General features: G+C 38.2%; 1 protein-coding gene and 1 long non-coding RNA gene across 2 annotated transcripts in view; both read right to left on the bottom strand.

Annotated features, from left to right (window-relative positions):
• Positions 1-24,447, bottom strand: part of LOC125271604 (NACHT, LRR and PYD domains-containing protein 3-like) — a 116,977-nt gene that overhangs the window by 14,768 nt on the left and 77,762 nt on the right. The gene's annotated exons all lie outside the window — the stretch shown is intronic.
• On the bottom strand, positions 1,239-22,792 carry LOC125271606. The gene is made up of 3 exons (XR_007185664.1): positions 22,706-22,792; positions 5,030-5,157; positions 1,239-2,548 (listed from the first exon to the last, which is right to left on the bottom strand). It is a non-coding gene; the product is annotated as an uncharacterized LOC125271606 (long non-coding RNA).

Raw genomic sequence — 24,447 nt, forward strand, 5'->3', positions numbered from 1 at the left:
GGATCTGGCAGTCTTCAGTGACTCTCTTTTAGGTCTTTGAAGTAAAGATATCAGACTCCAGAAACTGAGAAAACAGAAATAATTCTTCCTTTAGTTCTGCCTGCTGTTTCATTTATTATAAATAAGGCTGCAACAACTAATTGATCAAATGGATAATAATTTGATTATCAATTAGTCGTATCTGCACACTGTGCACAAAAACCATCAGCCAGTCCTGTCGTTTTACAGTAGAATAACAAATTTCCATGGTCAAAACACATATGGAAAATATCAGAGGAAACAGAGTGAGATTCTGTGGGAAACATGAGAAACCTTTATATTCATAAGCGTTTAGCGTGTCTGTTGTGCTTTGACAGATGCGTGTGCTGTTTAATGCCTTTAAGACGTGTTTTCCTCAGAGCTTCACTTACATTTTACAGTTATATCCTTATCCATAAATGTTAGAAAGAATTTCCAAGCATATTTCCACTACAGGTTTAAACTCACTCGGGGTCAGAGGTCACGGGTTTATTACTGGATTCTGCAGATGAAGATCTCTCCCTGCTCTTTCTGTTCTCCATAATGAGAAACTGACTTCAGACCTGCATATGGAAACAATGAGAACAAACCATACAAAACATTATTATTCCTGTAAAAACACATCCCACAGCTACTACACACTCTAGAGATTTCTGTGCAGTTTGTGGATGATCTTGTTCTTGAAGAACTGGTTTCCTGTGGAAGAACTGGTCTGACACACCTCTGAGATGAACTGGATCATTACTCTCCGTCAGTGTCTGACCTCACTGATGCTCTTGTGTCTCACTGAACTTCAACAGCCTGAATCTCTCCCTGTTCAGAGGTTCATGTGTTTCTGCTGCTGTAAAGTGACTCACTGACAGATTCTCTGTGCCAGCGCTCATATCCTATTGATAATCACATTCACTGAAACACTCTCTGAACGCTTCAACATGGAGCCTCTTACACTTTTCTAATGCTTAAAGGGTTAGTTCACCCAAAAATGACATTTCTGTCATTAATTACTCATCTTCAGAACACAAATTAAGATATTTTTGATGAAATCCGAGACCTCTCTGGCCTCTGATAGACTGCAACACAACAACCACTTTCAAGGTCCAGAAAGGTACTAAAGACATCATTAAAATAGTCCACTTGACTACTGTCACGTCTGAGTGTGAAATGAGCAAACGGAAACGTGGATCTACGTGCAGGAGTAATTTTATGATAAGACTCAGAAAAGAAACACGAGGCACAACATACAAACAAACGTTAACGACTCATAACCAATGTTACGTCCCCTGGTGGCGTAGAGGTATGGGGGAGACGCACATAATAAATATTTAAACAACCTATAAACTTGGTCTCTGGGAAGTACTGTGGGTGAGTGACACAAGGACAAACAATGTAACAAAAAGTGGTTCGCTTTATTTACAACGGAATATAAGTTTACACAAATGGAAACACCAACCAAAAATCCCTATTTACAGCTATATACAAAGTAAAGAAAAAGAAAATGAGCGGCGCCAAACAAACGAAAAGAACAAAACAAAACAATCACTAACTGATCCCCCGCCCTCTAAACTAACTAAAAAACAAAACCAGAAAATAAAGAAATCTTCGGCGTGCCCGCCATAACTAAAGCTTCACTAACTATTAAATAAAACTTACACAAGGTTGCACCCGCTCCTTCCCTGATGTGTCTATACAGAATCACTCCTGCGTGTTTGTAAGATGTAAGTCACGTGACATGCTTTCCTTTTCTTGATCTCCGGGCTGATGAAGTTTTCAGATCAGATAAGACATTCTCCGTATCAAACACTCAAGAAGGCGTTCAAGCAAGCGAACCACCACTAAACACAGCACTGAGCAAATGGCACAGCCAACGAACACTCTAAGCTCCCTCCTCTTCCGTTCTCCACGCCGTTCTCCACGGCGTCCTTTATCCTGTCCCCGTTAATGATTGGATACTGCTTCATCATGATGGACAGATTACGTAACCAATCACGGTACCTACAACAGAGAGACAGCGGAGAGCGGAAACACAAGAAACCAATAACAAAGGGGAGAAAAAACAACCAATAACAAAAAGGGAGGGGGCAACAATCTGAACACGTAACACCCCCACCCTTAAAATCAAACATTATAAATTAAATAATGTTTGTACACAAAACTACCCCACACGGGAGTTACACCCTAGAAAGAGCATCCGCGACCACATTTTCCACTCCCTTCTTGTGCCGAATCTCAATATTATAGTCTTGAACCACTAAAGCCCATCGCATTAGCCTTTGATTTTGGTTATACATTCGACACAGGAACGTAAGAGGATTGTGATCCGTATACACAACCACAGGATACGAAGTAGACCCAACATATACTTCAAAATGCTGCAACGACAACAACAAAGCCAAAGCCTCTTTTTCAATTGTAGAATAGTTACACTGATGTCGGTTAAATTTCTTAGAAAAGAAACAAATGGGATGGTCAATACCTTCCTCATCTTCCTGCAGCAGCACAGCACCTGCTCCAACTGTGCTCGCATCCACCTCTAGTTTGAAAGGTACAGAAAAATTAGTGGCAGACAACACAGGCGAACTACATAACAAATGTTTGATAGCTTCAAAAGCACACTGACTCTCAGAAGACCAGATGAATTCCTTTGCAGGACTAAGTAAATCTGTCAAGGGTTTCGCAACAGAAGAAAAATTCTTACAGAAACTTCTGTAATACCCTGCCATACCTAGAAACCGACGAGTAGTGGGGGCAGGGAATTCTTTGATGGCAGCAACCTTTGCCTCCACAGGACGAACTTGGCCTCCCCCCACCTGCTTACCTAAATAAGTCACCGTGGCCTTGCAGAACTCACATTTAGCCAAATTCAAAGTTAAAGAAGCATTAGCAAGTCGTTGAAACACCATAGTCAATACTGACACATGCTCAGGCCAAGTAGACGTATATACAACCAGATCGTCTAAATACGCACTACAGTTAGGTACATCCACCATCACCTTATTTACTAACCTTTGGAAGGTGCATTTCGAAGGCCAAACGCCATAACGTTGTACTGTAGGAACGAATCTGGGGTTACAAAAGCAGAGATGTCTGATGCCCTTGGTGTCAATGGCACCTGCCAGTAACCTTTGAGCATGTCTAACTTGCTAAAAAATTTAGCAGAACCCACATTATCAATGCAGTCTTCCATCCTTGGCAACGGGAAACAATCTGGTACAGTTATAGAATTCACTTTACGATAATCAGTACAAAATCGAACTGTTCCATCAGCCTTAGGAACTAAAATACACAGGGAGCTCCACGGACTAACACTAGGCCTTGCAAAACCCTCCTGCAACAAATACTCAACCTCTTTCCTCATTGTAGCTCTCTTAGCAGCATTCATCCGATAAGGGTGCTGCTTAACAGGAGCGGCATCGCGAACATTGATATCATGGTAGAGTATGTCAGTCTGCTTGGGTACATCCCCAAATATCTGAGGAAAGTTCTGAAACAGAGTTACAATATCTGCACACTGCTCCTCTGTCAAATGACACAGTAACTTTGAAGGATCACTTAAAATTTCAGAATTAGACAGTGGCGTAAAAGGCAAAGGATCACCCCGTAATCTCACCTCGTCAGCATCAAACTCAGCATTACCGGGAAGAGATGGTACTGACTCATAACTCACCACAACAGATGAAACCACGGGCCCTGTGTTCTCCTCTGAACTGTGAGATACTTTCTCCCTGGAATGGTAAGCTTTAAGCATGTTAATATGACACATCCGTTTTTGTCTCTTACGGTCAGGTGTTTTAATTATGTAATTCGTGTCACTTTTTTTACCCACTACCTCATAAGGACCAACAAAGCGTGCAGACAACGCAGACCCTGGAATTGGTAACAACACCAGAACCTTGTCACCCACTGAAAATTCACGAGACACTGCTGTTTTATCAAAACGTCGTTTCATGCTAGACTGAGCTTCAATAAGAGCTTCTTTAGCACCTGCACAGGCTTCCTGTACTCGCTTACGGAAACGAGCCACATACTCGAGAACATTCCTTGTAGGACTTAAACTTTTATCAAGACCCAGCATTTGTTCCTTGAGAACTTTCAGTGGTCCTCGGACACTATGTCCAAATACCAGTTCAACTGGACTAAACTGTAGAGACTCCTGAGTGGTTTCCCGAATACCGAAAAGAACAAACGGCACACCCTCGTCCCATTCATTGCCTGTCTCCCAGCAGTACTTCTTTAGCATTGCCTTAAGTGTCTGGTGAAACCTCTCGAGCACTCCCTGACTCTCAGGATGGTAGGGACTGGATGTACGATGGCTGATACCCAGCGAGCACAAGGTGTTCGTGAACAATTTGGACATAAAATTCGTGCCCTGATCTGTTTGTACGATCTTGGGCAGACCAAACGTAGAAAAGAATTTGACTAATGCCTTAATGACCGCTTTAGAAGTAATTTTTCGCAACGGCACTGCTTCTGGGTAACGGGTTGCGACACACATTATCGTGAGTAAGAACTGATGGCCAGTCTTAGTCTTAGGCAGTGGTCCGACACAGTCCACGACCACATGCTCAAAGGGCTCACCGAGCACTGGGATTGGAACCAACGGCGCGGGAGGAATAACTTGATTCGGTTTCCCCATAATTTGACAGGTAGGGCATGTACGACAATAAACCGTAACGTCTTTTTTAACTCTGGGCCAAAAGAAATGACGCAACAGACGATTGTATGTCTTCGTTACCCCGAGATGTCCCGACATAACATGATCATGGGCAAGTGAAAGCACATGTGCACGGTACTCTGTAGGCACAACAACCTGATAAATAGTAGAACACTCTGCATCATCAACTACTCGAGGCTGCCATTTCCGCATAAGCAACCCGTCTTCTATAAAATATGACGTGTCCCCTTGTAAGTTGGACACCGCATCGAAACACTTCACTAAAGTCCCATCATCACGTTGGGCTTTACTTAACTCTTCACGACCTACAGGCAGTGGAGATGTCAGCAAACCACTAACCTTTTCATGTCCAGTTTTGTGAGGCACGTGCTCTCCTGCAGCAACATCACCCTCTGTGCACATAAATGTGTCGTCCAATGTAAACTCCGTCCCCATCTTCTTTATCTGGGCACGAGTGAAGACACAAGCTGGAAAAACATCAGGATACCTCAGAGTTAACTCTTCTGTAACAGAAGTAAAAGCAGGTTTATCCAGTACTTCCAATACTGACAGCATTCTACCCCCAGCCAAATCATTGCCCAAAATGAACTCAACACCAGGCACTGGTAACGCAGGTCGCACACCTACGTCCACAAAACCTGCAACTAACTCCGTCTGTAAATACACACGATGCAACGGTACTTTCAATATTTCCATACTAATACCTTGCACCAGGATACTTGAACCCAAACAAGACTTCTCTGAAAACGGCAACACATCACCACGAATAAACGAGCGCGCAGCTCCAGTATCTCGCAACACCCGCACCTCCACTTGATCGTCTCGTTGGCCGCTGAAAGACACAAAACCTTCTAACAAAAATGGCTGATAAACAGAATCAACAGGAGCTGGAATTGTTTTTATCAAACCAACAGGTTGTGCACTGAACGAAGTTTGCTGTTTCTTTTTCAACATTAAACAATCTGCGATTACATGGCCAATTTTGTGACAATAGAAACACTCACGCTTTTCTTTAGGTGCAGGTGCTTCAACCTTTGTTTTAGGCGCAACAGGAAGCGGCAGAGAACCGGCGGAAACGTTTCTTTCACCACGCATGGTATTAAAAACACTTTTATGAGTTAAAGCAAACTCATCTGCCAATATGGCAGCCGCAGATATTTCCGTCACCTTCTGTTCATTCAAATATAGAACGATGCGTTCAGGCAAGCACTTTTTAAAATCCTCAAGGAGCATTAACTCACGTAAGGCAGAAAAATCATTAACATTACTTGAAGTGCACCACTTATCAAACAATACACCTTTCTCGCGTGCGAATTCAACAAAAGTTTGATTACTAACCTTCCTGTGATTCCGAAACTTTTGTCGGTAAGCTTCCGGCACTAGTTCATACGCGCGTAAGACAGCTGCTTTCACGGTCTCATACTTCATACTATCTTCTATAGACAAAGTGGAAAAAACTTCCATAGCTTTTCCAACAAGCCTACATTGCAACAGCAACGTCCACACTTCCTTCGGCCAATTTAATGAAGCAGCGATTCTCTCAAATGCACCAAAATAACTGTCTACTTCCATCTCCCTGAATAGCGGCACCAATGAAATGTTTTTACTTACGTCAAAAGCAGTGGTAAACGAACCACACTCTGCCGAATCTTTGCCAGGTGACTCAGAAGTAGATAGGCCAGTGGACCTAGAAGACAGCTTCCCCTCCTCTAACTCCAACCGGTGCAGTTTTACCTCTTTATCAGCCTGAATCTCAAGCCGTCGGATTTCGAGCCGCAGATCAAATTCAGCTTGTCGAGTTTGCGCTCTGTCTTCCGCTTCCATGCGGAGTCGAGCAATACGAACCTTCAAGTTCGCGCTCTCTCTAGAACTCGGCGTGGGCGGAGAAAATGGCTCAAATGGGGGTAGGCCTGCTTTAGCCTCAGCCTCGGCCTCCGCTTCCACAAGCCCAACCTCCTCATCGTCAGCCCCCGCACTTTCACGAGTTGTCATTTCCCCTCTACTTTGATCCGCTTCTCTCACCGACTCAGGCAAATTTAAAACATTTAATTCCGAAAGACCGTCTAATACGACAGTTTTAATTGTTCGTTTCAATGACTGCCGACTAACAGAGATCTGGAAGTGTTCAGCTATTGCCACTAAGTCGTCCTTACGACATTTCTCAAAAAGATCCAATGTCGGATTCTCGATAAAACGACGTACATTCGAGGACATCACGAAGCTTACGACAACGTGCCCTATATACACGACATACAAAACTCAATGCTGCAATACTTACCAAAGTCACTTGAATCACTCCACTACACTCGTCCCCAGAGCCAAAACAACAAGCTGCTAACTCCCGGAACTTCCCCAATACTGAGGAATTATCCCGGACGAGCCCCCAAATTATGTTACGTCCCCTGGTGGCGTAGAGGTATGGGGGAGACGCACATAATAAATATTTAAACAACCTATAAACTTGGTCTCTGGGAAGTACTGTGGGTGAGTGACACAAGGACAAACAATGTAACAAAAAGTGGTTCGCTTTATTTACAACGGAATATAAGTTTACACAAATGGAAACACCAACCAAAAATCCCTATATACAGCTATATACAAAGTAAAGAAATTATAATAAATTGAAACAAGCCACGGAGAAAAAGAAAATGAGCGGCGCCAAACAAACGAAAAGAACAAAACAAAACAATCACTAACTGATCCCCCGCCCTCTAAACTAACTAAAAAACAAAACCAGAAAATAAAGAAATCTTCGGCGTGCCCGCCATAACTAAAGCTTCACTAACTATTAAATAAAACTTACACAAGGTTGCACCCGCTCCTTCCCTGATGTGTCTATACAGAATCACTCCTGCGTGTTTGTAAGATGTAAGTCACGTGACATGCTTTCCTTTTCTTGATCTCCGGGCTGATGAAGTTTTCAGATCAGATAAGACATTCTCCGTATCAAACACTCAAGAAGGCGTACAAGCAAGTGAACCACCACTAAACACAGCACTGAGCAAATGGCACAGCCAACGAACACTCTAAGCTCCCTCCTCTTCCGTTCTCCACGGCGTCCTTTATCCTGTCCCCGTTAATGATTGGATACTGCTTCATCATGATGGACAGATTACATAACCAATCACGGTACCTACAACAGAGAGACAGCGGAGAGTGGAAACACAAGAAACCAATAACAAAGGGGAGAAAAAACAACCAATAACAAAAGGAGAGGAGGCAACAATCTGAACACGTAACAACCAAGAATAAACACAAGGACCATAAATACTCAGGAAAAACCAACTAAACAAGATAATAAGGGGGTGTGTCAAATAGGAAGCACCTGGAGAACTTAATATGAACTATAAACGCAAAAAACATAACATAAGAGTCCAAACACAGGGAATTTGTGACAACTACAGTGGTTATTTTTGACTAAGAATACACAAGAGTTAAAGGGTTTTCAACACATCAGAAGCGGAGCCGGAAGAGGAGCCGCTCACAAATTATAAAAAAGGCTGCGCGAGAGTGAAACCTGACTGCTGAACACTGAACACTGAGGGGCGGCATTTATTTCAACCTTTTTTTCTCTTTCAAAACCCGAAAATACCATTTTCAGCTAATGATTTTAATTGACTGAAATTTCAGTGCATTCCTAACTGGATCTATGTTCCATGATTTAAACTATGTGGTGTTTTTAATATGCTTTAAGACAAACCATGTGCAAATTCATAAGTCAGCACCATTGCTGAGTATTTTATGTTTGAAACTGCAGTAAACCAAAAACCTGCGGAATCCGTTTGAAATCAGTGGTGTTTGTGACATCACAGACTACCTTATAACCAATCACAACAACGTGTCGGCAGGCTTTAGCATATGTGACCAGTCACGGAAACCAGGGACACAAGTCGGCAGCACAACTCTTGAGCAAAATGAGAAAGAAGCATTTTTTTTCAAAATTGGTGATTTTCGTTTTTTTGCAGAATCTGTTAGTTGAGATCATGAAGAAGCCTTTCCGTGTTTGAGATAGCAGTATTGGTATATTTAAAAGTGTACATTTTGAGGTTGAAATCGGCTTGTTTTTCGGAGATTCTAGCACGCAGTAGGGGCGTGTCATTGTCTGTGTGTATTTCCATACTGGGAAGCGTGGCTACTTACTATGCAGCGCTCTGGCCGGCTCTAGCTGATATCAAAATTCAATGAATGTTTTGAAGTACTTCTTCGACAAGCCGGATGCTTATGAACAAGCACTCACTGATTCTGAAGACGATCTGAGCGACGATGAAAGCGGCATAATAAGACATTACCTCTCTGGAGTCGGGTAACGCGCCGGTGCATTTTGCAGGATTTTTTTCACATTGCAGCAAACAGACTTAAAATACTCCGTCATTTTTTGTCATAGAGACATAAGTAATATATCAATTGAAACTATAGAATGTCTTCTTTTATTTGTGTACACTCAGAGTAAAAACAAAATGTTGTGCTTTTTGAAGAATAAAGAAAACTAACATGATGCGTGATCTCTCGTCTCCCTCTGAACGAAGTCCAATCTGATAGTTCTCAGAAAATGAACTGTAACTTAGTGAATACTAATCATAAAAAAATTATACTTATGTCTGAAAAAACGTTGAAATGTCAAGTTTTAAAACGTGTAAGTCAAATCGAAAACAAACCTTCTGTGTTTATGTAATCTGTATGAAAAGAGAGCCATGTCAGAAATCCGTGATTCAGCTCATTATCCACTAATGCGGCCACGCCCACGGAGCCAGCGCTATTCAGACGCAAATTCTGAGTCAATGCATGCATTCATCGTCTCAATCGTGTATTTATTGTCTTGAAAAGTGTTTTGAATAGCCATAGTTAGCGATCTCTGGCCTCTGTTAGTCCAGTTATTTCCTGGATTGCCTATTCTTCTTTAACAGGCTTCTCAGGTGAGAACATTTCATTTCATGATTATAGTGACCAAAATGATCACGGTTATCACAGAATCCTGTTCAAAAAGTCAATTCACCAAGTTTTATGTGGAAAACCAGCAAATAAAAAATAAAATTAGCATCAATATGTACTTTTTCTTTACATAAACATTAAAATAATAACATTAAAAATGATGGGCAGATTTTAAAGGAGTGCATTGTAGATAACATGTTGCAAGACACTCCTTTAAAATCTGCCCATCATTTTTAATGTTATTATTTTAATGTTTATGTAAAGAAAAAGTACATATTGATGCTAATTTTATTTTTGTTTACAAGTTCAAATAGAGTTTTGACAAAAAAGTCACATATTTCAGCCTCTAAATCATTTTTATAAAAGTCAAAAAAGATAAATTACTGACATTTACAATGCACATTAACCTTTATTATTAATAGTATGTGGTCCATGCAGCTTTACAGGGGGTATGGCTTATCTAAATGAGATGTAAATGAGCCCTATTGTCACTCCCAGCAGGTGAGAACAGGCGAGAACTGCAACTTTAGAGGCGTTTTTCTCCCTATAGAGCTTTCTTGAGTAGGCACCTTCAAATGGCCACAACTTCTCCAAATATTATCAGATTTCCATGTGTCACACATCGTTGGAAAGCTTGGAGACTGCACTTTCAGAATCTGTGAATAACTCAAAATGCCCCAAAACCGACTTGTGTCCCTACTTTCCGTGACTGGTCACATATCATTAACTATGACTGCTCTGAAGCAGGAAAGTCTCGAGAGAAGCCAGGTTATCCCGGTAAATTTTCTCTTGATATGAAAGGTTTTGTAGATTTGGCAATAGAGCGAGTCTATTGCGATGTTATGATGAACTATATGTCTTTCAAAGAGTTGTTCAAAGCGTTTGTAAGGATACTGATTGTTAGAAGGCATCTGTCTGACTCTGAGATGAAGAACAGGAACGGTGTGTGTAACATTAGCAACACATTATTAGCTGTTTGATGACGTAGTCAAGCAAAAGGCTAATCATATTAATTCATATTAATTAATGACAGAACCGTCGCAAGGGCTGTGCCAAGTGTGCATAGGGGCTCGTGCCAAGGTAAAATGACAGCTGACTTGAAGTAAAGCCAATAAAGTTCATGTTTTTGTCTTTCGAAATATTTTAATACTATAAAACATAGCTAAAACAATATTGCTCTGAGCGTGTGACCGTGACTCGTGTGCATATTCAGTCAGTGTGTCCTCGCACGTCAAGTTCTGAGAGAACTATTCAGTGAATTTCAGTCCATTATAAAGTCTGATTTTGGCCACCTCTGCAATGGATCAAACCACACATATTAACCCTACCTGATCAGTTCAAGTAAATATACTGGAAATCCGCGCTCATTCAAGGATGTGCATTTATTTCATGTACGGAGAAGGCACAAACAACAAACTGCTCATCAGTCGTCACTACAGCAACAGTAGCCTACTCTCCGAGTGGAGGCAGGGCTAATTTGCATATTCATTGATCCATGTATATTAAATGAGGCTACGGTGTAGAGTAACATTCGAACTATTTTAAGGTATGAAGACATTTTTTTCACTTGAATTTTTTTAAGAATATGTCTATGAAATGAGGCAGAGGTGGCGTTAGAATCCATACGTAGTTGTTTAATAAAATCCACAGCAAACAAGTCCAGATCGACAGGCAGATAGCATAAACGTGAGGCAGGCAGAGGTAGATACACAATAAGGCAGTCCAATCCAAACAACAGATCAAAGGGGAAATCCAAGAGGCAGAAACAGAACTAAACAGGCAATGGTCATACATAGCAAGACAATGATAAATAAACGCTCAGTAAGGCAAGTAAACTGGCAATACTTCGCAACGGCCTGATAGCCTAGCCATGGTTAAATGTCCCACAAACAGGAAGTGACTCATGAAGCAGACGGCACACAGTCAATACTCGGGAGAGGGCTCCCTCTGCTGGCGTGACGTTACAGTCATTTTGGTGATCAAAGATGAGTTTTAAGGGAAAAAATAATTTACTACAGGGGGACTTTAAAACCTACACCTGGAGAATTAAATTGGTTAAATAACAAATGACTGTCATGCTATGAACCTAATTGGACAAATGACTAATGGACAAAGTTTACAGCTGTAAAGATCTTGAATCTGCTCAAAGTACAATGAAAGATGTTTTGTTGTTCTTGCAACTTCTTTGAGACTCCCATATAATTATATAATGTATGGATAATCTCATGTACTGGTAATGTGGTTTAAGCAGAACATTGTCCTGAATGAATTCTCCTTCTTTTTGCAGGTCTAAGCCAGCCACAGTGAAGCCACGATTCAAACACAATTCACTCTTGTATTTCTATTATACATTTTCCACTGCGTGGAACGACTCAGCACGGCTTCGGCTTTGGTTTGCTTTTCCACCGCAGTTAGTACCGCTTTCAAGTTGTGTGCGACAGTCGCTGAGGTGGTACTATTTAAGCGAGCCGTACTGTTCTGTACCATGCAGTGGAAAAGCGCCATAAGTAATAAAAATGTCATGTTAATGTTTTGTGTCAGATGTTTATTTCCAGCTGGGTTGAGTAAAACAGCAGGTCTTGTATATAATTTTGATTTCATGTGCATGTACTTCATTCTTTGGAAAACACAACCTGAGCTGTTAGCTATTGTAAAGTTGGTGTGCAGTTTATAGAAATTAAAATTATATTACATTCTTGAGTTTTTTTTCAGCAATAAGGACAAAACCAGTGTATAATAATAGTAATAATTCAAATAATAATTAAAAACTATAATTAATGGACTAATTATTAACAGCAACCAGTGTAACCATTAAACATACAAATTACCAAACCAATCGGTCTTTGTCAGGTGACATCACACTCATGAAAACCGAAGTGCATTATGGGTGTCGCCGCCATTTTTAGGGTATCCAAACTATCTCTGTACCAGAGCAGAGTTGTTGTTTTTTCTTTCGCTTCCTTTCATTTGAAAAATGGCACACTTTTGTTGTGTGAAAAGCTGCAATAATACGTCCCACGATAGAAAATGTCAAAACTTTACTACGAGACAAGATTTTGTCTCAAGTTTCCTACTTGAAAAAAGGCTGTACGGAGAGTAAATAACCATCAAAACCATCACTTTCGTCAAGATATCTCCATTCATGTATGCTAGCTCTCTACATTTCCACAAAGGGAAGTTGGAGATTTCTGTTTTCTAAAGTAGCAAACGTTATATCAATGAATTGTTTTGGATTATATGTGCTCTGAAACAATCAATTAGTGACATTTATTAGTGGAATTTAAACTGAATTCCTTTACTTAAATATATCTATTTTTATTTTTTTTATTTTTACAATTTTGCTAAGCCTTTTTACATTTTCATTTAATATACTTAGTTATGACATATTTTTACTTCATATTCATACTGGATTATAATTTTCTGCCTATGTTCTGTTATGTAGCTACAGACTTCTGACAGCTGCAGCATGGACTTGATCAGTGCAGGACGTTTGTGTCGGAGATGATGATGATGATGATGTAATATATGGATTAAAAAAAAAAAAAAAAAAAAATTGGTGGTTGGGGGGTAACTTTGCATTTATTAATTAGCCCACTTTAACTACTCCGATACCACAACAGAAACTACTAGCTTAACTAATACATTATTAAAGGCAAGTGAACACTGTAAAAAGAACAAATACTGTACAACAAATGACAAGCATAGATAAGTACATCATAAAGTTACAAATAAAGTATTAATTTTAGTGTACAGAAATGTCGTCATTTAAAGGTGCCATCGAACGTTTCTTTACAAGATGTAATATAAGTCTAAGTTGTCCCCTGAATGTGTCTGTGAAGTTTCAGCTCAAAATACCCCATAGATTTTTTTTTATTAATTTTTTTAACTGCCTATTTTGGGGCATCATTAAATATGCGCCGATTCAGGCTGCGGCCCCTTTAAATTTTCATGCTCTCCGCTTGCCTTAAACAGTGCATAAACAAAGTTCACACAGCTAATATAACCCTCAAATGGATCTTTACAAAGTGTTCGTCATGCAGCATGTCTAATCGCGTAAGTACGGTATTTATTTGGATGTTTACATTTTATTCTGAATGAGTTTGATAGTATGGCTAACGGCTAATGCTACACTGTTGGAGAGATTTATAAAGAATGAAGTTGTGTTTATGAATTATACAGACTGCAAGTGTTTAAAAATGAAAATAGGGACGGCTCTTGTCTCCGTGAATACAGTAAGAAACGATGGTAACTTTAACCACATTTAACAGTACATTAGCAACATGCTAACAAAACATTTAGAAAGACAATTTACAAATATCACTAAAATATCATGTTATCATGGATCATGTCAGTTATTATTGCTCCATCTGCCATTTTTCGCTATTGTTCTTGCTTGCTTACCTAGTCTGATGATTCAGCTGTGCACAGATCCAGACGTTAATACTGGCTGCCCTTGTCTAATGCCTTGAACATGAGCTGGCATATGCAAATATTGGGGGTGTACATATTAATGATCCCGACTGTTATGTAACAGTCGGTGTTATGTTGAGATTCGCCTGTTCTTCAGAGGTCTTTTAAACAAATGAGATTTATATAAGAAGGAGGAAACAATGGAGTTTGAGACTCACTGTATGTCATTTCCATGTACTGAACTCTTGTTATTCAACTATGCCAAGGTAAATTCAATTTTCAATTCGATGGCACCTTTAATGTAAAATGACACTGTTCACTGTATAAATTTAATATAGATTAATCTTTGTTAAAGCTGTGTTTTGTTGAGGTATAGACGCATTTTGTAAGGTGCTCCTCTTCAAGGCCTCGACAAAGTTATTATTTTAACATGTTTTATTTCATTTTAGGCCATCAAAGTGTGTATACTTTACGCATTTAATGTGAACTTTTGTCTCGACTCAATAATGCTGAAGCCGAGTGCCTCCAACAAAGTTAGGAACACTGACGACCACGTTTCCGGAGCTAACGCTAAAGCTAGCTCGCCTGACACGTCTGAAAAATTACTGGACACCGCTTATGCTATGTGCAAAGAGATCTTGCAGGGGGTTAACGCCCGCTTTAATGCTTTTGAACTCAATTTCCAGAAGCTTGTGACGTCGCAGGCCGAGCTACAGGCCCGTGTGGCTAATCAAGAACTGGCTACGAATGACTTTGAGGCACGGATCCAAGAGTTGGAAACCAGGTACTCAGAGCTGTCTAAACAAAATAGTCAGCTCCGTGCTAAAGTGTTGGATTTAGAAGCTCGGTCAAGAAGACTTTACTTTATTTGCGCTTGCACCAATTCATCAAAAAAATAATAATAACTTTCAAAATAATTACATACATTAAACATTCAGTGCAAACTGTAGGGAGTAGGATGAAGAACAAATTCTTATTTAACCTACCCCACTCTTATTTCATAGAAAAAGTAACAAAAATACAGATGGCAAAAATTACAATAGCCTAATATACACAATCATATACACAATCATTTTCTAAACATTTTCATAAAATGTAACCATTTTTTGTTTGCATTTTTTGTTTGCATTTATAACAATTTTTTAAATCTCCTTCCAAGGAGTTTTACATCTGCAACAGAAATACAGATTTGTTTTAAAGTAGTTCTAACTAAAGGTTGTTTGAAATCATGTTCTCTCCTACTGCTTTCGCTCTTAACAAAAAGGCTTTGCAGGCCACATAGTAACAGGCTATGTCTTGCTTTATACATTATTAATAACGTTTGCAGAACAACCAAATCTTTCGATTTTAATACTCCTGACTTCAGAAACAGTTCAGAGGTGCGTTCTTTTGGAGCAACTCTATGTATAATTCTTATGGCTCTTTTTTGTAGAATAATTAGAGGCATTAAATTTGTGACATATGAGTTACCCCACACTTCCAAACAGTACATAAAATATGGTAAAATTAGTGAACAATACAAAGTTCGCATTGCAGTGTAGTTTAACATATACTTCATTTTGCTCAAGACAAAAAGGTTTTTACAAACTTTCTTTTTTACATAGGAGATATGTGGCTTCCATTTTAATTTCTCATCTATGAGAAGCCCGAAAAACCTAAATTCATAAACTCTTTCAATATTAGTTCCGTTTAAACACAAATTGATTTTTTTCGGTACATTTATTTTTTGTAAACAGCATGAACTTTGTTTTACTTAAATTTAATAAAAGTTTATTATTCTTGAACCATTTCTGAAGTAGGACCATTTCTCTTTGAATTGTGGTCAGAAGTATTTTTAAATGTCTTCCAGAACTAAAAAAATTTGTGTCATCTGAAAAAGAACAAAACGTAATATTTTTGACACTTCACAAAGATCATTGATGTATAAAATAAAAAGTCTTGGCCCTAATACAGAACCTTGTGGGACTCCACATAGAATCTTTTTTACATTTTGATACATGTCCTGCATAATGAACATACTGTTCCCTGTTTTCTAAATAACTAGTCAACCATTTTAATACTATACCCCTGATTCCATGTGCCTGTAACTTAGATATTAAAATACCATGGTCAATGGTATTAAAGGACTTTTTAATGTCAATAAAGACACCGACAGTAATATTTTTATTTTCCAATTCTGTTGTAATGTCCTCTGTAATTTTCATCAAAGCTAAGGCTGTTGAACGGTTGTTCCGGAAACTATACTGACTATCGGATAACAATGAATGTTTCTCAAGGAAAAAATCTAATCTTTTAACAAAAATTTTCTCCAGTATTTTGGAAAATTGAGAAAGCAAAGATATAGGCCTATAGTTAGTGAGACTATACCTGTCTCCAGACTTAAACAGTGGAATGACCTTAGCCACCTTCATTTTATCAGGAAAGACACCAGTATTAAATGAGAGATTAATTATATATGTTAATGGTTTGCTAATACAGTCTATGGTTTTCTTGACAATAAACATGTCTAGACTGTCATTATCACACGATTTTTTACTTTTTATCTTAGACACAATACTAATTACTTCTGTCTCACTAACTTCTCTAAGATACAAGGACTGTACAACTTTGCTTTCACCTTTCCAATTTATCTCTCCATATTGTGAATGGGTAGATTTGACAAGATTTGGCCCAATATTAACAAAAAAGAGTTAAATTCATCTGCCATTTCTTCTGCTCGGATTTCTTTGTTCTGTTCATTTATTAAATACTGCGGGCAACTACTAATCACTTTATTCCCCATAACATCCCGCAACACTTTCCACATTCCTTTATTATTATTTTTGTTTTCTTGTAACATGTTGGTATAATAATAATTATATTATAATATTAAGATCGTGGGGATACAAGAGGACGAGGAGGACGGTAAACCCACTGAATTTGTCTCCAGGTTGATTCCCCAACTGCTCGGAGAAGAGTATTTTCCTCACCCGGTTAAAGTGGATCGAGCGCATCATTCTCTTCAGCCGAAACCACTCGAATACAAAGGCAAAAATGTCCTTATTTTTCCCAGGTTGGGGGTTGTTGTTCTTGTTGTCTTGGACCAGTTTGTCATTTTCTTATTTGTTATTTCCTCACTTGTTTGTATCTCCTGCTGTTTTGTTCAGTTTCATGCTGCTGACCATTTAATGCTAGCAAAGGTGTATGTCCATTTTAATAACCTTTTTTCTCTTTCCATATGCAGAGGTCTTCTGGTAGAGTACTGATTGGGGGTAGGAATGTGACATTAGTCTCTTGGAGTGTTAAGGGGCTAGGACATGCTATAAAGAGAGAAAAAGTATTTAGGAACCTTAAATCATTATCGGCGGATGTGATTTTTCTACAGGAGACCCATATTAAAGCTACTGAGCAGCGTAGATTGTGTTGCAGTTGGATATCTCAAGTTTATCAATCACCATTCACTTCTCATGCCCGCGGTGTGGCCATTCTCTTTCGAAAAAATATTTCATTCCAATTCTCTTCAATGATTACTGATCCTTATAGCAGATGCATTATTGTTTCTGGTACCATAAATTCTTTCCCACTGACTTTCTTAAATATCTACGGTCCAAACACTGATAATCCTAATTTTTACAAAAAGGTCTTTAACTTACTTCCTGATGGTAATAATTCCAATATAATAATCAGGGGAGATTTAAATTTGAGTTATCTAGACCCTTATTTAGACAGACTGTCCACTCGTCCACCCCCTGGAATTGCATCAGTGCAAGTTTTAAATAATCTGCTTAATTGCAGAAATCTAGTGGATATTTGGTGAATTCAGCACCCCGTAGACAGACATTATTCTTACTATTCACATGTCCACAAATATTATTTATCTCAGTTAATTTCACATGTTATTGATACCAGGTACCACAGCATATTGATCTCCGATCACAGTCCCCTTACCATGTCCATTGACCTATTTCTCCCAAAGCGGTCTTATTCCTGGCATTTCAATAATCTCTGCTTACTGACAGTAAATTCATAGAATACATTACCATCAAGTTGAAAGAGTTTTTGGAGTTCAACGACAACAGGGAGGTGTCAGACTCTATACTTTGGGAGACGTTAAAGGTGGTTATGCGTGGGTATATTATTTCTTACGAATCTGCTGCCAAGAAAAACAGAGAAAAAAAGACTTTGAGATACAAAGTGTTCTTCCTACCCTTGAACTGGCATATCAGGTGTAATCATCTAACGACTACAATAAGATAAAGAAGCTTAAGTATGAGTACAGTTGAAGCAGAGGCATTTCAAACGGGGGATAAGCCTGATAAGCTCTTGGCACAACAACTTAAAGGGGCTCAAGCTTCCAGGTCAATTTATTGCATCAAATCTAAGGATGGCACACTGTTAACTAACCCCAAGGACATGAATGCCGTTTTAAAGATTTTTTATAATGAACTCTATACTTCCAACAGTACAGCCACTCTGATTTAACACATTTGACTCTTGAAATACCTAAACTTGGTGATGTCTCTAGGGCTGACCTGGACTCTGATTTTACTTTGGAGGAGATTTACTTTTCTCTGCCATTAAGTCATTTCCAGCTGGGAAGGTGGCAGGGTTGGCCAGCGATATTCTCACCCCGCTTCTCCTCAGAATGATAATTAATTCTAAAAAAGATAGCGTTTTACCTAATACATTGTGTTACGTCCCACATAGGTCTAGGGGTAAATGTGGACGCAACAAAAGTAAAATATTTTAAAAAGAGCATTAATCTGAGTCCTGCCACAGCACCACAAGCAACAAGTTATCCAAAAAAAGATTTTTATTTCACAGCTCATGGAACAAATACAAAAAAAAAAAAAAAAAAAAAAAAAAAAAGGTATTGTAATAAAATACAAAAGAAAAAAGGAAGCAATAGCTTCAGAAGAGGGCAAGGCCAAAATAATAAACAAAAATACAACCTAACTGAAATAGTTTAAACCTCTAACTAAACTAACAAAGAAAAGAAAAGAAAAGAAAGTAATTGTACCCCAACTCCCTTCCTGGCCCCAAAACAGGAGAAAACAGGGTTAAACAAAAATGGCGCCCACCTCCCTACAGCTTCCAAATAAAACAAATAAGCAAAATACAAATAGGCAAATATTAAAGTAGCTGCTAAGCAGGATGTTAGTAGTAGCAGCTATAAACCAAGCAAGATAAACAAACAGATAAAGGTGAAAGATATTATGATCTCTTTAACTTTAACACAAATGGTAAAAGTAAGTGTTGGAGGATATCACAATGAACAAATAAAAGAAAACACTACAATACCAAAGTAAAATATTAAGCAGCTCAACAACCACCAAATGTAACTGCAGCAACAGGCTAGGCAGGACAAAGACAACACTCTGGAGAAAGCTTTTGGGGGAACGTTTTCTCCAAGTCTGGTAGCTGGAGCTCTGCTTTTATGCTGGCTCACTCTTAATTGGTAAGCAGGTACAGCTGGGCGCAATCAGCTACCTGCCAAGCAGATTGAGTAGGAGGAGCCAAGAAAAAAAAGGAAAGAAACAAAGACAAAAAAAACACAACACACGTTAAAGAAAATATACATCAATAAAGACTTCATCTCTGGACGTAACAATTGTACGAAGCATATATATATCTCTCATTTTAAAGAAAAATAAAGATGAAACCGACCCGGCCAGCTATAGACCAATTGTGCTTCAGAACTTTGATAGGAAAGTAATTACTAAAGCTTTGGCTATTTGGCTTAAACATCTACACTCCATCATTCATCCTGACCAGACCGGGTTTATCCCTGGCAGATTCTCTTTCTTTAATGTGCGTCGCCTCCTCAATACAATATATGTGGACGTATATACAATATATGTTCACTCAAAAATGTAAATGGAGCAGCAATTCTGTCCTTGGATGCGCAGAAAGCTTTTGACCAGGTTGAGTGGCCTTACATGTTTAGATCACTGCAAAAGTTTGGGTTTGGCGAGACATTTGTGTCATGGGTCAACATATGTGCCAGACCAAAGTGTTCAGTTTTAACTAATGCAGACAAGGTCGCTTGAGTTTCCTTTACATCGCTCAGTGCAACAGGGGTGCCCCCTTTCACCTGCCCTTTTGCCATTGCGATATATAATCTCTTGCCCTAAGTATAAGGCATCATACAGGTATCACAGGTCTCAAAGTGGGAGGCAAGAAAGCTCGGTAACACTTTATTAGGGGTGTGCTAAGACTACATGCACCTTCATAATCATGACATGACACGTGTATGATATGAAGGAGGTTTTATGCATGTTTATGACACCTGTCATTAAATGTCATTCGCTCAATTATGTTATTTTTAATGCAAAGATGACATTGTTTGAGATGTCTTTGTTACGACAACTTGACATAAACCAACACATCATAACCTGTCAGTGTCTTTGTCATGACAACGTGACATAGCAAAACATCATAACTTCATAAATATGACATAGCAGATTAATTATCAAACTTAAAAAAACTACTTAGCTTTATGGGTTAACTACATTACATTATTTTGGTAACACTTCAGTATAGGGAACACATATATAAACATTAACTATGACTTTTCCCTCAATAAACTCTTAATTTACTGTTATTATAGTTAATTGTTAGGTTTAGGTATTGGGTAGGATTAAGAATGTAGAATAAGATCATGCAGAATAAGGCATTAATATGTGCTTAATAAGTACTAATAAACAGCCAATTTTTAGCCATATGAATGCTAATAGTAATAAGCAACTAGTTAAAAGACCCTAAAATAAAGTGTTACCATTATTTTACTTTTTTTTAAGAAATTTGAAATTGTCTATTATCTGACTTCTGTTGGAGGAAACTTAAAAAAAAACAAAAAAACATGAAATGAAAAATAGTCATGACGCTGTTATAAAATTATTTGTCAGAGTATTGTCACTTAATGACATTTAAGACAAGTTCAATTTGTACCACTGTACTTGAGCCAGATACATATTCATGACACTATTATAATGGCCTCATGTCAAAACCAACCACATGACAGTTTAATGCAATGTAACCCATAAAGCTAAATGATGTCAAGTTGTCATGACAAAGACACTGACAGGTTATGATGTGTTGGTTTATGTCGTTGTCATAACCGGACATCTCAAACAATGTCATTTTGAAAAAAATGATAATTGAGCGAATGACACTTAAGACAGTTGTCAAAACATTCATAAAACCTCCTTCATATTCATGACACGTGTCATGTCTGATTATGAAGGTGTAAGTCACTTGTAAGCCATGTTGTTGCCAAATGAATAAATGTAAATGTAAATGTAAATGTCTGTCAGTCTTATGCACACCCCTTCAATAAAGTGTTACCGAAAGCTCTTATTAGTCTGTATGCAGACGATGTAATATTGCAGAATTCTGAAAGATCAGATCCCATTCTCTTAGATTTAATTACTTCTTTTGGGAGCATCAGGGTATACAATTAATTTGTCAAAGGTAATTTTATGCCTCTTTCTGAACTTAAACCTGTGTTTTTGGAAATATTCCATTTAAGATAACCAGGGATCACTTTGGTATCTCGCTGACAATCCCCAAAGATTTAAAATGATTATTTAAGCTGATTTCACCTCCTTGCGGCATGTTGTTCTCTATTAATACAATAACTATATGCAGACCATCGCGAGCAGCCGGGAAAAAGAAATCCCGGTGGGCTGGCTGATTTGCCACATTGCCCAGCTTGTTTGTATTTACCTACTTATTTGTTAGTAATTTTTATTAATATAGTCTACTCTTGGTCAGGGGGATGCATCCCAGTTCATTTTCAGAGGGATAGGCAGCAGACGGAGGGCAGCAGCGCTTGCAAAGGCTTCACGTCAATACAGCATGAAAGATAAAAAGACTACCAACCGAAAATATACAAAAAAAAAAAAAATTGTTAGGTTTTTAGCTCTCGTTTGTAGTAGCCTACAATATTTCATATAGCTCGTGCTGGAAGTCAAGAGCACTGTATGATTTATTTCGGTTCATTATCGAATGTTGGATCCCGCAGTAATCATTTTCACCCAACCCTATCGAAATAAGCCAAGAGAATAAGGTAGCCTATATAAATAAAATAAAGTAATAACGAATAAGTAGGTAAATACAAGCTGGGCAGACCACCGGGATTTCACTTTTCCCAGCTGCTCGCGATGGCCAGTCCGAGATAATCCTTATATTTAGCACAGTTACTATATTAATAATAAAAATTGGGGTGGAAAAGGTCATCCTCAGTGTTCAGTCTTTTAAACTACTCCTCAGCGTGCATATAGTGTTAATAAAGCAATCAATGAGATGATAGTCTGCGGCCACACCCTGCGCTAATGGTTCAGCCCACTGCGCAAATTACAAGACAAAACATGGAAAAATAGGAAACAATCATTTGAATAAATGAAATCAAACCGATTTTCTAAGTCATAATTTAGCAAAAGTATCTATTAAAGAATTACATGAAAAACAAGAAAAATGAACGCCTGGTTTCAATTTTTCATTTTTGCATTTGCATTGTATGGTCTGAAAACTGAATTGTGAAGCGTTACACAGACCGTTATAATCCTGAAGATGAACATTTGCAGTTTTACTTCAAATAAACTATTAATATTTGAAGATCGAGTTTAATATGATAGTGACGCGAATGAGAAAACATTCAATAATATGACATGATATGCTGATAAATGAACTTACCGTCATGTGATATTTATGTCTGTTTCAAGACTTCTGAAGGCGAATGTAGATTTCCTAAGGCTCTTCTTTACTTTCAGTTTCGACACAAGGGTGTTTCCTCAGAATGCGCATGCGCAGATCCCTCAGCCGTCAACAGCAAATAAACCCCGCCCATCTCTCTTCTTCTTCTTCTTCTTCTTCTTCTTCTTCTTCTAGTTTTCTAGTGGGATTGCTTTCATCTGTTATTCTTTATTTCTATTAATTCTATTCCACTTCCTTCCCTTTTGAGTTATAATTTCTTTCAATGTAATTATTTCTGTAAAGTTTTGTAATTAATTTACACTCCACATCTCTTTCAATATACATCACATTTATCTGTGTTTGTTTTATTCATGAGAAATAGATTATTATAATCTAGTAAATGTGATGCCTTCTGTTTCTGAAGGGTTTCAGTTTTACTGAATTATGAATATTGTAATATTTTTTGGTAATAAACTGCACATGATCTATCACTTATATATACAGTATATCAACATTACACACGTTTGGGCTGAGACTTTCATTGCTCAGTTTGACCAGCAGGTGTCGCCTCAAACAGTCAGTCTATCCCAGATGATTTTTGTTTTTAAATTAAGGAAATTAAATAAACAAAGAAAGAAGCAGTCAAAATACAGAAGAAACAAACAAGTCACCTTCATTTATATAGCGCTTTTTACAATGCAGATTGTGTCAAAGCAGCTTTACATTGATAATTGGTATATAATTTTTCCTTTTAAAGAATAGTGTCAGTGCAGGCAGATCAGAAGCACTGTTGAATAAATGTCAAGAATACTGTTGAATATCACATGTCAAGTCAAATTAAATTAAATTAGGGCTGCACGATTAATCGTATTTTATCACGATAACGATATCTGCTTCTCTTGATTGATTTTAAATAATCGTCACGATATTGGCCCGCTCTATGAAAATGAACATAATTTGGAAATATTGGAAGTAATATTAGGAATTTCGCTGTTTTATCTTTTGAAGTTCCTAAAGGTTTTACCAGTTTTCATAATGTTGATCAGCTAGAAATGATTTTTCTTTGCTTTACGAATTTGCCGGGCAATTTGAATCTGGTTTGTCTTATTGCAAACGAATTGTGTTGCTTTAAAATCTAATGTGAATACATATTACAAAGTGCTCACCAAAACCATGTTTTGTATTGATTTACCATCTAACGAAGTTATCATAGTTGGTTAAATTTAAGTCTTTGTGCCACCTACAGGCCTTTTGGGTGAAGTGCAGGTTGGTAAAGAACTTGCAAAATAGCCATAGTTACATTACTCTTTTGATAGAATAAACATGATTAATAATCGTGATTATAATTTTGAGGAAACTGTGGCACTGGCTGTCGTGTCGATGATGTCTTCACAATGGATGATCTAGTCGACTCGATCTCTGCTGATTCAGGGCTGCGTTGTGGTCGTGTCATGGCACCGGTCCTTGGTCTCATCTGGAAACGGCCCCGAATCCGGTTGGCTACGGTAAACCTCGGGATAAACAGAAAGACTAATATTAGCGTAGATGCCATTCTTTTTCTGATGTAACGAGTACATCTGGTGTTATAGGATGTGTTCCCGGTTCCGGCTGAACTAATTTATGCAGCCTAATAATCCTTTAACGGATTTGAAAATATACATTGATAATGTGTTATGTGTATGCCAGGTTAAAGAGATGTGTTTTTAGTCTAGATTTAAACTGACAGAGTGTGTCTGCATCCC

The sequence above is a fragment of the Megalobrama amblycephala genome, linkage group LG7 (genome assembly GCF_018812025.1).
Source record: "Megalobrama amblycephala isolate DHTTF-2021 linkage group LG7, ASM1881202v1, whole genome shotgun sequence".
Lineage (NCBI taxonomy): Eukaryota > Metazoa > Chordata > Actinopteri > Cypriniformes > Xenocyprididae > Megalobrama > Megalobrama amblycephala.